Source organism: Bombus terrestris, chromosome 7, assembly GCF_910591885.1.
Source record: "Bombus terrestris chromosome 7, iyBomTerr1.2, whole genome shotgun sequence".
NCBI classification, from domain to species: Eukaryota; Metazoa; Arthropoda; class Insecta; order Hymenoptera; family Apidae; genus Bombus; species Bombus terrestris.
In genome coordinates this window covers 13,435,123-13,448,174 of record NC_063275.1, presented here as the reverse complement: position 1 = coordinate 13,448,174, position 13,052 = coordinate 13,435,123, and positions in this window count along the sequence as shown.

Here is a 13,052-nt window from a genome sequence, read left to right as displayed (position 1 = left end):
CGGTTTCTTGGAAACGATTAGTCCGCGAGACTTTCAATTCTGGTAGCATGAGGTAAGCATCCTTTGTAGGCATTCAAAGTAGCAACCCGTAACCGATAGTTTCAATTCGTTTAAAAATTCTCTCTTTACGATACTAGCTATTTTTCATTTATTTATAATCGTCGTGCAAGGGTGTTAGATTAGATGCAAGTAGTATATAAATAGCGTTTATCAAATAGTATTTATCGATATGCGTCAATACAAAGTATCAGGTTGTCCGAAAAGTGTCTTTCTTTTACAGACACGTCTTTTACTACAACGCATCTTTATACAAACATGAAACCTAATCTGTCGAACGTTGTAATCTTTATCTTGGTAAAACAAAATGGATCATACGTAATTCGACAAAATAATGTAAAACGAAAAGTGTTGTGCATCCTTATTTCCTTATAAAACGAAAGAAACTTTCCGGACGACCTAACAGTAAATACCTCGGTAACTCGTTCACCACGAAGGTTACTATGTATATTACGCCACCAAATATCGCGGGAGTTTTATCGAATATTGATAAGTGAGTAATCATTTACTAAATTCACACATAAATTCACATAAGACATTATACATTTAATTATACAAAGTACATTCGCGCATACGTGTTCGTATCTTCTGCATAATAACAGGATATTCCATTCTCTAAAGATGTCATTCTTGACATCTTTCTAACCAACTCTTTAATAAAGCAAGAAAGATGGGTTTTAAAAATACTCCGAGCTTATCTATTGAACATCACACCCCCTTCCATTCTATTTCTTTTACACCAATAAGAAAATCCCATTCACCCTTAATTCGCCGTCGCTTCATCGTTTATTCATCTTTTCTCTCCTCAAACCCCTGTATCCACTTTCTTCCTTTTTTCGGGCGTATCCAAAAGTCGTTGGAAATGTCTTTGACGAACGGTCCGTACGGTTCGCCGCGCATTCCCCGATAGTTTCGCAGCCGCGTTAAAAATACCGTGGCCGTCGTGCGGAAGGTCAAAGGCACGCGGGGGTCATAAAGTGTACGCGGTGCCGCCACCCGCGTGCAGCGTATAATAATAATTAAAGCCGCTTAATTACCGGCACGTTGGCGGCAAGGATTCAGACGGGCGATAATTCAGCGGCGGCCGAAGAATCCCGGAGGGTTGGCGCGTCGCCGTAGCGCGTGCACCGCGAATTCGACGCGGGGTGGACGGTTGTCGGTGTCGCACGGGGCAAGGATAGCCTGCAGAAGCACGAAGCAGTTAATATTGTCCTCCGAGGGCATATTTTACCGAAGATACGATCTTCGGGATGCCTTGCTAAAAGCTACACGTGTTTATCAGCGTAAGTTCCTCCTTTCTATCCTCTTTCGCCCGGTCCGTTCCTTCCTCTCACCCGACCATCGCAACTCTGACTTGGTCCAGTCGCCTGTTTTCGGGTAACGTCGCGTCCAACGTTCCATTCACCTTCCTTCGTCTTCTTTTTTATCGAATCTGCATCTTCCGAAGTATTCCTTGTACCCACGACATCGAGTTCGCGTCGATACGCAACGGTATAAGTACACTTCCATTCATAAGTATTGGTGTACACTTGATGCTGTGTGAAACGTGATAATTGATTTGGGTTGTTAGCATTTTTAGCTGCTGCAAGATAAGGAGCGAAAGTATATGATAAAATTTGCCAGTAACTATTTTCTTCGTCAAGCTTTCCGATATACTATATGTAGCCTTTAACTATCTTCTTTATTTATTGTAGATAGACTGGAACGCATTGTAGAGGTAGCAGCGCTACTCACAAAGTGATGGGTCACCCATTATGTTCTTTGCCCCATGTATTGCCAAAATAGATAGTTGCGGTTAAGGAAACAAACTAAGAAAATAACGATAAATAAAGATGCTAAAGTATCTTTCATTTCCGCCTGGAAATCTTTTATATCTCTTCACTTCTAAAATCGAATACTTAGGAGCATTCTAGAATTACATGTTCATCGGTTATAACCGCTGATCGACGATTATACGATAGATTCGAGCCTCTCGCAATTTGACATTGCGCTGCTTTTAAGAGTTATCGAAAAATCCATACGTGTATTCTTCATATGTGTCTTGATTTATGAATAATCTCGCTTATATCGATACTCATAGTGTGCGGCACCAGGAGCAGGCAACAAAAATAATAACCTATCATCAACCGCGGTGGGGACACCTCAGAAGTGGTTCGTTTCTGATCGATGCAACTCGTTTACGGTCGCAATGGTTGCCGATGATAAAGCTCCTCGCGGGGGTTCTAGATGTCGTAGGAACCGGGCGATAACGAGCCGTTTCGATTACCAGCGGTGCCCTCCGGTACCACGGCACTGTGCACGCGAGATAAATGCGCCAGATAGGAAAGTACAAATGATCGAGGGCCGCGATTGAACGGCGCAATAGCCGGTACTGAGCGTGCCGCGAAATGGCTCGCGTCGTTTGACCGTATGACGGATTTCTGTGGAAGCGGCAATCAGCCAGTTAGAAGCAGTATACGATACGCAAGGTGTTGCCACTCAAGATCGATCTTTGCCGGAATTCCTCTCCTTTTACCCCTCGTGATTAACTTGTTTGATGATAGAACGTTTTCGCCGGAATTATTATCCATAGAAGCTTCAGCCGGATAATCAGCGAGAATTCCAAGTTGAAACCCAATAATCAGTGCAACATTGACGAATCTTTTTCAACTTTCTTTCGCTGGATTGCTCGCCAGTCGTAAATATGAAATTACATTAAACGACAAGCTATTAGGCATCTATACTATAGCATTTACTTACAGTCGATTCTTTCACGACGTTACGAAGTATGTCGAGACAGATTAATAAAAAATTCCATAGTTTCGAGTTAAAGACACGGCTAGGGAAACCGTTGCGCCGATACTTCGATCGGATCTCTGGAACGAATCTCGTCAGTCTCCTAGATAGATGCGGCGCGTATTAAATCCCTTTCCAATATTATAAGCTACGCGGAATTTTTTGCACCAGCCTGAAAACGCCAGCAGGATAACGTGTCATTAGATGGATTATACTGTTTAACTTTATTAACGAATTTTTTTACCACGGCCGGCTGTTTGGTCTCTTAGCGCGCGTGCGCCCCATTCGTTCTGACGCCAGACTAAGAGAACGCAGTGAAAAAAGGAAACAGATCGTTCCATTAAGGAACGAAACAGCCGAAAAACGGCGAATTATAACTGAGAAAACTGACAACCTGCTTGTCCGAGTGAACGAACATAAAATTACACGAGAATCACTGTGATTAAGCAATATAATTCATTATTTCGATCCTCCGTTACGCTGAAATAATTTTGTTCAAATAATGCTGGAATTTGTAAAGTACATATGGGATGATCGTAAGTACATATATATCGTTGTGGTAATGATACCTTCGGAAAAACGATACGCATCTATCATTGCTATCAGCGGCCACTCCCGATAGCCACTGGTTCGATAAAAACCGAACCGTTGCGTCGGTAGCCAAATTTTTACATATATTATCGTGGTTCGACGCGACGGCTACGCCCATATCACGATGTTCCGTCGTGTTCCACCAAACTAATTGTTTATAATCTGCTTACCTAATTTCACCGATGAGATTGCACGTTAGCCCCGTTGCGCACGGTGGCCGAACGTTATCGTATATTTTTTAACGCGCTCGAAAATTATCCGACGAACCTAAAATTTCGAGCCGTGAATCGGGAGCTCGCTCGTTCCGTAACCTGACGGCACTTTTGTTCGGTTTGTGCGATCCTCCGCGTGTTGTTTCGTCTGGGAATACGGGCCTGCGACTCTCTTTGATGATACGGTATGATGTGACTACTATCCTGCGCGTTGTGAATATTCAGATATGCGGCAATGCGCGTCTCTTTCGAGGAAACGGGCCGTATTTCGTCCACCTTTTTTCATTTTGTAGAATTTGCTTCGGCACGGTGCCCGCAAATTTGAACGATAGGTGGTAGCTGTTTAGGAAATTTTATTAGAGAAGTCGTGTGGTATCAGAGTAAAAATCTGTGATACGGCTGGTGGTGAACTATATTAAAAAAATGTATATTTCCAATTCTTTTATTTCTATTCTCGCATTATTTGTTTATATTCTTCGCTTATTCATTTACACTTTGAATCTACTTACCTATAACCTCGATTTGTTTAATTACGTTTTTATTATCGTTTGTTTCCATCATTGGTTCGTTTATCTATTATCTACAATTTATTTATGTATTTTCTTCTCATACTATATCTTACACAAAAGTTTATTTTATTTCTATCGCCTTTCTAAAACTATAATAAAATCCCCTTATATAGTTGATGTAATCCTATTCAGCATATTTAAATCTCGTAATGCTTCAAACCTATATCTTCACCGTAGCGTTTAGCAAGAATTTCTAGAAAATTATTCAACTCATAGCCGTATGTCATAATCGCGTGTCAAAAGTATACCGATAAAATATAACGCCTAGCTCAATCGATTTCGTAGTGAAATCTCTTAACGACACTCTCAATCGAGTGTTCTTCGTGTTGTCTCGATCGTTAAGCAACCGCCTTGACCGTACCATGAATGAATTATCGTCATAAACGACAGCCGTTAATGCGCGAAACTTCAGAAAAAAGGCAACAATCAGTCGCGCGTGAAAGAGAAACGCGTTTAATGGTCTCCTCATTAAGCACTTCTAGCAGGCTATAAAATATGAACGATAAAACGGAGAAATGATAATCGTTAAGGTCAAGAACGACGATTGCATAAATGATAGGCAGGAAGAAATCGCTAGACCGTGCAATTAATCGTGCGTGCAGAACGAAGCACGTAGAGGAAATCGCCAGGAGGTGCCAAAACGAAATCGAAGGTCGCGGCTGGTCAACAGGTAAAACCAAAAGGGATCGTTCGTCCGCGCACGTGGTCCTCCGTTTCATTTGCATATTCAGCTCTCGCCGCGTTACAACAATAAAATGCCGGTAAACACGTGTTTCACGGTACATTACAGTCTGATTTTCGATAGTCCAGTCGCATTTTCAGCCTGTTTTTCGCCGTTTGTGCCTTTTCACAGACGGCCAACATGAACGCTACTGCGACCGTAATCGCAAATTATTCTCGTATCTTCTGATCTCCTTTCGCATCTTCCTCCTTCTTTACGTTATTTTATTTTTTAAATTATTGCCACACAATGCTTTTTATTGGATCCAATAATACGTAAGATCCAAATAGAGAGCATGCAAAATTTAAGATGACGCTCTGATACTTTCGAAAGAGTATCATTGTGCCTTTTCAACTGTATAATATGTACCTTCAATGTATTTAAAACGATAGTCTCAAAAGCAATAAGATAACATTTAACAACGACATGGTGAAACTTTTGTCATACAAAATCTACAATTCCTATTCGCAGTCATAATTTATGACAATCATAATCATATAGATGAAATCGACATTTGTTCGTATATGTGTAGTTAGCAACATCTTTTTTCAATAGCGTTGTAATATTTTCTCCGTGCGTAGGATACGCGTCTTATACAAATCAATACCTACTCTAAATAACTAAACATATTAAACGACATTACGCGAAACTTGGCAGATCTAAAGCTAAAAGCAAAACTTACCCTCGACACATCTCGAGCCGCCATAAACCAATTTACAAAGGGGAACTATCTAAACAGTGCAGTAGCCTGGTCACGATATTCGTACCTGCTTCCTAGAAACTGCCCGCTAAATCAATATTACACCCTCGTAAGTTCTGCGCAACGACGTGATCCCGGATAAACGTCCAATTATCAAAATCGTAGCTAGCGTGCCACCGACAGGATAAATATGTCGGTGACACGAAGGATCGCGGGCCCGACAAGGATCCTGCGTGCCAGCTCTGCGCATAGGTGTTCAAGTTGCGTGGGCGAGCAGACAATCGCCCGGCCTGCGTTCCTTTTTGCACCTAGATAGCTCGCGGCAAAAATCAGAATAGCTCGCGCTCTCGCCGCGAGCTAAGCCGAGCCGAGCCGAGTTCTCTTTCGTCCTAAGAGCCTACACGAAAGGGTAGGCAGCGGTGCGTTCGCGCGTTGGAGACGCGTGTACCCCGCGTCCAACGTGAACGCGTCGCCTTAATCCACCAGGTTGATTTACGCACTGATTTACACTCTCCACCGCGTGGCAAGCGAATACCAACGCGAGCGGGTTAATACCGCGACCCTTTTGTCGCTCTCAGTGTGTACAAGGTGTAAACCCGCTTGTTGTCTCCTGCAAGCTTGTTCTACGGTGTCGAGCAGAGGCGAAAAGCCGCGAGTTATGCGACCTCGAAGAATAAATGCCTCGAGCAACGTCGTGTTATAGATGGAGGTGTTTATCGGATCTTGTTGTAGAAGTAAGGGTTTCTTTGCATGGAAGGGAAATAAGGGGTGAGCATGAGTTGATAATGGGGACTTTTTTGTTGCTTGTTTGTGATCATTGAAACAGTTTATGAAAGATGTAGTTAGTTAATCCATTCGCTATTGCCAATGTATATGGCGCAGTCGTTTTTGGTTTTGTACATTTCAATAGGAAGATTTAGCAACGTAGACACAGATCGCCACTTAGGTTTTACAGCCTTTTAGTAATTGAAACTCTTTCATCTGTTTTTCATTAAATCGTATAAATATTTACAATGATAAATTTTATACAGTTGAGATTGCATTTATTAAGAGAGTATTTGGCATATGTTCGTAGCTAAGTAAAATAGTAAATTCAGGAGGATAATCCAATAGAATACTTTGTCAAATGTCTTCTTTCAAAATGTCTCAATATCTAACAACCAAATTAATCATTTAAATATTCCCACCTTAACAAAGAAAGTAACCACTTTCCCTTTCATTTTCAAATATAACAAATTAAGATACAATCCCATCTCATACCATTCACAAAACACGATTCATAATACACGACCCGCAAAACAAGCAGAACAGTAGCCGCCACTCACGCGAACTCGCTGCAAGGCGCGGCAGCTTTCGTCATAAACTCCTTTGCACGCGTCACGCGCATAATTCGCGCATATTGTCGCTTGTACGCGACATTTCGCATTGGGCGTCTTTATGCGTGCAACGTAACACGGCCATACGTTGATATAACGCGTCACGACGCTCGCCGATACCGTAGAAACGCGGACCGATCGTCGACATTTTCGAAACCGGTCTTCGAGGTCCTGCAACGACTCCTACGCTCTGCTCTCGCGGATCGGCTGCGAATCGCGCGCGACCGGATCGATCGACGTGCGTCGAATTTTGCCGACGCGGCGATTTCCATACAGGCGGCACGTGTAACGAAGATAAGGATCGATATTCGTTGCGAATGCGTTTCCTTTCTACGTCCCGAAAAGATATCGCGGCGATAACGAGAGGCCTCGCGCTCGACAGAACGAGAGGGCGAGTTTCATACGGAGTCGTCTCGGCAATTTCTTCTGGTTTTTGCTCTTTAGGGAAGCCGAACGGTTCGGGGGCTGTTTTTAAAGTACACACACGGAGCGCATCGTGTTATTACGGTGGCGCGGTGATGATAATAATTATGGAGCATAAAGTACGTAAGTTGCCGTGATCTTTCGCGATTCCAGATAATACCAACACGTTCGGCAGCCGATGGGAAGTTTCGATCGGAGACGATCGTTTCTCGGTCGCTGTCGAACCGGAATGACCGCAAAATTTCCCAATACGAGTCCAAGTTTCGCGAATCGAATCGATAGACCGACACGGGTTTGTTTGGCTTACGAGACATGAATTCTCACTAGGCCACGATCTTCGAACAGAAAGATATCTCCTTTTCCATTCTCCTTCACCTTTTTATTTCTTGTCTGTTTTTCTTTTCTCTTCTTGTTCTTCGTTCCTGTTGCTCTTGCACACGCGTACGCGAGACCGAATCAGTTCGATGCATTACCATCTTGACATGGGCGCCGTCGTCTTAATTCCCATCAAGCTTTTCGTTTCTGATACTAATCTGGCAGCCGGCCGATTGCCATACGATCACGATGACTCGCGTGTCTTTCTCTCCGCCTTCTTCTTCTCTCGTTTTTTCTTCCCTCTACTTTTACCGATGCCTTGTTCCATTCGGTCGTTCCGAACGAAATTCAAACGTCTTAATCTGACGTATAAATGAATGCCAGGGTGGTTTCTTTCGTCCCAACACGCAACCACGGATTTCACGAGCGTCCTTTCTTCTACAGAGTTCTATCCTCACGGCTCGATGTCCACAAATCCTCGGGTCGATCTCGCCGCGCGAATCGGACCACCCCTTACGTCTACTCTGCGATCGATCCACTCGCCATGCATGACTTATCCTCCGACGAAATCTTGTTTCTTCGTTAAACGAGAACCGATCGAAACGATCGCCGTGTCCACTGGCTTAGGTGTATATGTTCGATTTTGCGATTTTCGGAGTCTCTACCTGTGGGGCGACTACGTGTCCAGGTACCGTACGTGCATTCGTCACTCCGCAGTTGAGCGTAGTTCTAATGTTTTGTGGCTGGCTAACGAAGATCTTATAATCGCAAGATGATCTACTATTTTTGCATTTGGGATGTAATAATATTTCGTGAATGTAATAATAAGGGATTATAGTACTGTTTCAAAGAGTCAAGCTTTTTTCTAACTACTAAAGATAATATAAGAAAGAAGATGAAGGTCAAAAAGAAGGAAAAGATGAGAAACATAGCAAATACATTGCTTAAAATAATCGAAGCATATTTCTTACGCGTTATACAAATTTCTAGACACGTTCCTTGCACTTGTATATTTTTTAAATGAAGATTTTAATGTCAGTTTTCGTTACAGCATCGTATGAATAACATTTCGATCTGTCAAATCCATACTTAGCTTGATCGGTGCAATAATTAATATCGTTTATAGTAGCAATTTTCCAATTGTTTGTAGCAAAGTAAATAATTGGAATGATAAATAAGCCTGTCAAAGTTCAACCGACAATTCCACTTTTTACGACTATTTAAATCTCATTACATAAGTAAACGATTAACTATCGATTCTCAATAAACAAGTGGTAAATTCTATGGTAAATTTGAAAACAGCGTTTGTAGCGTCGTAACTTTTCCGTACCTTCTAATTTATAGAGTTGATCGATATAATTTCTAAATTGCTCGAACAATTAACATAACAATAATTAAGAATACTTGACCCTGTAATTATACAAAGTCGATAACCAAGCGATGGACGATTAGTATTGGAGGAAAAGCTCCCAATGTAGAAGCACTGTGTGTCACTGAATTTTTCGACTTCTCACATCTCGTGTATCTTTGAACGTTATCGCGGATGATACGCGTGGGAAGGTAAAGATTGAAGATAAGCCGGAACTTCGCGCGACTCAATCGAACCCCAGTAAGTGCTGCTATACAGAGGCTATTGTGCCCGATTCGATAATCGACGGTTGAATGAAAGAGTCGATAGACGGGTAATCCACGTGCAAGCAGAAAGGTGCAAATAAGGGAGATTTTTTTCGGCGGCAACAAGTCGCCTAGCTTTTTCAGTTCTCGCTGGCTTCTCTTTTCTCCCTGCTTTCTTCCGTGATTGCTTTTGACTGAACGTGCGAATATACTCGATACCAGCTCGCTATTGTGTTCTCACTATTGTACAAATATGCGTAGTTATTTGGAGATGCCGATGTCGATAAATTACTGCAAATGTAAAGTCACTACAAGATTATTAGGCGAGCTTGTGAAACTTGAATGAAATTTGATCAAAAAATATTGTGAAATACAAAAGTACAACGATATTTAGAAAATTTATGAAGGAATATTTTCGGACATTTTCGATAAAATATGTACAGACATTTGTACTAGTCATCGTCTCTGATGGAACAGTGAGCTGAATTCCTGTATTTGGAATTATCACAAATTTCCTCAATCCTACCAATGCGTTGGAATATTTTAGTATTTTCAAATAGATTAGATTCTATTTTATTCCAAAGTATTTTAATTCAATTTTCACTTGAAATATTCGGCGATAGAATAACAGTTTACAGTTCGAGTATGCTACAGAAATCTAGTTTGATCCACAATCAGTCATATAATTTTCACTATGTTTTTGGAAATTCTCGTCAACCTAATATAGCTCCAAATGTACCGTTCAATAGTTCAAATGGCACGTCTCTGCCGCTATTTTCACCGCAACGTTCTCGTAGATTGATCGACAGATACCAAGTCTTCCTCGAAGAATTTCTCTCGTTCGTCTTCGTCTTCGTCTTCGGGGATGTTCTCTCGATTAACGTCTTATGCGAGCGCAACGTCCATCGAGGATGAATTCAAGACGCATGATAACGAGCGAATAATGGACACGGAGTCTGTTTAAGGACAGGAAGATGCAGCTCGAGAAAGCGAGAAATTCCCAAATCAAGAAATGCCAGCGAAGACCGTCTTCACGAGCGTATCTCGATGACCTTTCGAGAGAAAAGTTCAGGCAGAGAAGAATACGCCGATTGTACTTCGTCCAGCGATAACTACCGCGCATAGCGCGGGTAAAAATTGTCGGTCGTGAGCTTCAAAGAGAAGTATCTTTTGAAGTATAGTGAGAAAGGGCACTTTAGGTACGTAGGAAATTTTATAAGATAATAATATTCTTATTTTAGAATTCACTAGTGTGTAATGTTTTTCCTCTGATTGATTTTCCTTCGTCTTTTAACATCTTCTCTTTTCTTCTTCACGCTGCCATGTTTCTTCCTCCCCCGCGTATTCTTTTCAAGTTATTTTTTATTGTCGTTCTATTGATTATCTTAGTTGATTTAATATTTCGTGAAATCCCTTGAACGCAGTTTCCAATGTATTTCATAGTATTATTAGCGTATTTTCTTATTTTTAGATATTTATTTCATTAGTACTATTACCTTTCTCTTAACTAGTTCCTTCGGTTACCACTTCCTCGAACATGATGTTTCAAGAGAGTAAAGAAAGAGAACACTTTTGTTGTTAAATTTTTCAGCATATAGTCTCAAATCATCTAACCTGTACAATTAACAAATTATATAATAAAATTATATATAATATAATAACATTAACAAACCATCTAACCTGTACAATTAATAAACATACCATTGAATTAGAAAATTTCTAACAAATAGGAACACACAGCGACATCTTCGACCACTCATTTCAATCTGTCAATGAAATTAGCTTCCTATCTTTGAATCCTTTAACAACCTTATTTATTACATCGAAGATGGCCACCTACGGTAGAAAAATAGTTGTTCGTTAAATTCACGAACGACCAACTGATCCAGTCGCGAAAATACTCGTGACACTGTCAACCGCATGTGGCCATCGCGAGAAAGAGAAGGAAAGGAGAACAGCGGAAGAAAAGTGGACACGGGGTGTCAATCACTTGACCGCCTCGGGATCGGTCGTTTCCTCCGAGAAATGAAACGAAACGGCGTTCGAATCCGCTTTACGAGCGCAATTTCGCGAGGGGAATTACGGCCCTGGCGAAACGAGGCACTTCCGTTATATTTTTCTCGGTATTACACGGGCGGCGCGTGAGCCGTGCCGCGCCGAGAGGTGACTAAAACTTTTCACCTCCGCCTTAAACGGGATAATTAACCGTCTCCGGCTCGGGTTAACGGTAAAAACGCAATATTTCAGCCAGCTTCGGCCCTCGGCGTCGTCGGTACGCCACGGCCACGGTACCGTACGCGTCGTTTCTCCGCTTCGAAACGCTCTTTCCACACGCCCCTGCAAGCACCTTACGCACCTTGTAATTTCGTCCAATTAAAAACGCCCGATAGACGCGGCGTGAACGCGCCCCTGAAACCATCCTAGAGCAAGCGTTAACTATTAGCGCCAATAATTACCAGCGGAGCCGAGCGAGAAAAATTGATCGTGCCGCGAGTACAGGGGGAAGAGTTTCATGCCGCGATATACCTGTAATCTGCACCGTTTAACCTTAATGCCGCGTGCTCGCGTTTGAAGCTCGGCCGCGCTGTGAATTAAGCGTACGAGGTCACGAATGCGCGCCTTCCGGCGTACAGCGTGCTGGTTTTTATGGGTTTCGAGACGGTGTCATGGAATGGATGTCATCGTCGTTTGTTGAACGTTAGGACGATCGTTACAGAAGATAATTACAATGAAATTCCACTCATGGCAACGAAATATTCATTGGGACGAAATTTTACTTCGTGTCTGACTTTTGATGAATGAATCCACTTACACGAGCGTAAACGTTTATTATTTCGTGGATTGTGTCATAGAGCGGATGTTGTTATATGGGTAATTATAGTGAAATCTCATCTATTCGAGTTCTATTTTTTGGAACTAAACGTTACTTAGCGTCCGACTCTTGACGGATGAATCTACTTGTATGGATGATATACTGGTATTTGCCGAAATGCGCGGAATTATAGCTATTATTATTGATTCAACATAAAGAATAATCGTAATAATTGGTGTTCGAGCTATTGCAGAGAAGAATTTGTGATCTATCTGATATACCAATATATACAGAACACTGCAACAAGATTCTGTACCGTTAGCGTAAATCAAGTAGCCCACAAGTCGATATTACTATACCATTAATATTCTTCAAAAATACATACCCGATCAGCTTCTACCATCAAGATGATCTCCTTTCAAGATGCGGTTCAAGATGCATCTTCCGCGGTTAAAGCGAACCAAGCTAAAAATAGGTATAAATTACCACAAAGATAATCATCTACCCAAGATTCTAAGATCGAACGAAGAATGGTCAAACAGTAAATCGAAAAGGAATGGAAATTATTGCCACTATATAGTGTCGTATAGCTTATTACCAACTAACAACTATGTAGGCATTTCAGAATGATTTACCGACTATCGCAACCCATTGGGGTATAGCACTTGAATCGATTCACAAGGAATTGCCAATTCTTTAGAGGTAGACCAGGATAGTTGGTTGTACCGGCGTATTTTACATTATGTATATATACCGTTAATAAAATTCAGTAGTCAAAGCAGCTGGTCAATTACGTCAGCCCCGGGACATAATTCTGACAGTACGATCAATTCCGGTGAGCGATTGGTGCTCCCGATGACTACAGAGTTACGGCGAAAATTATCATG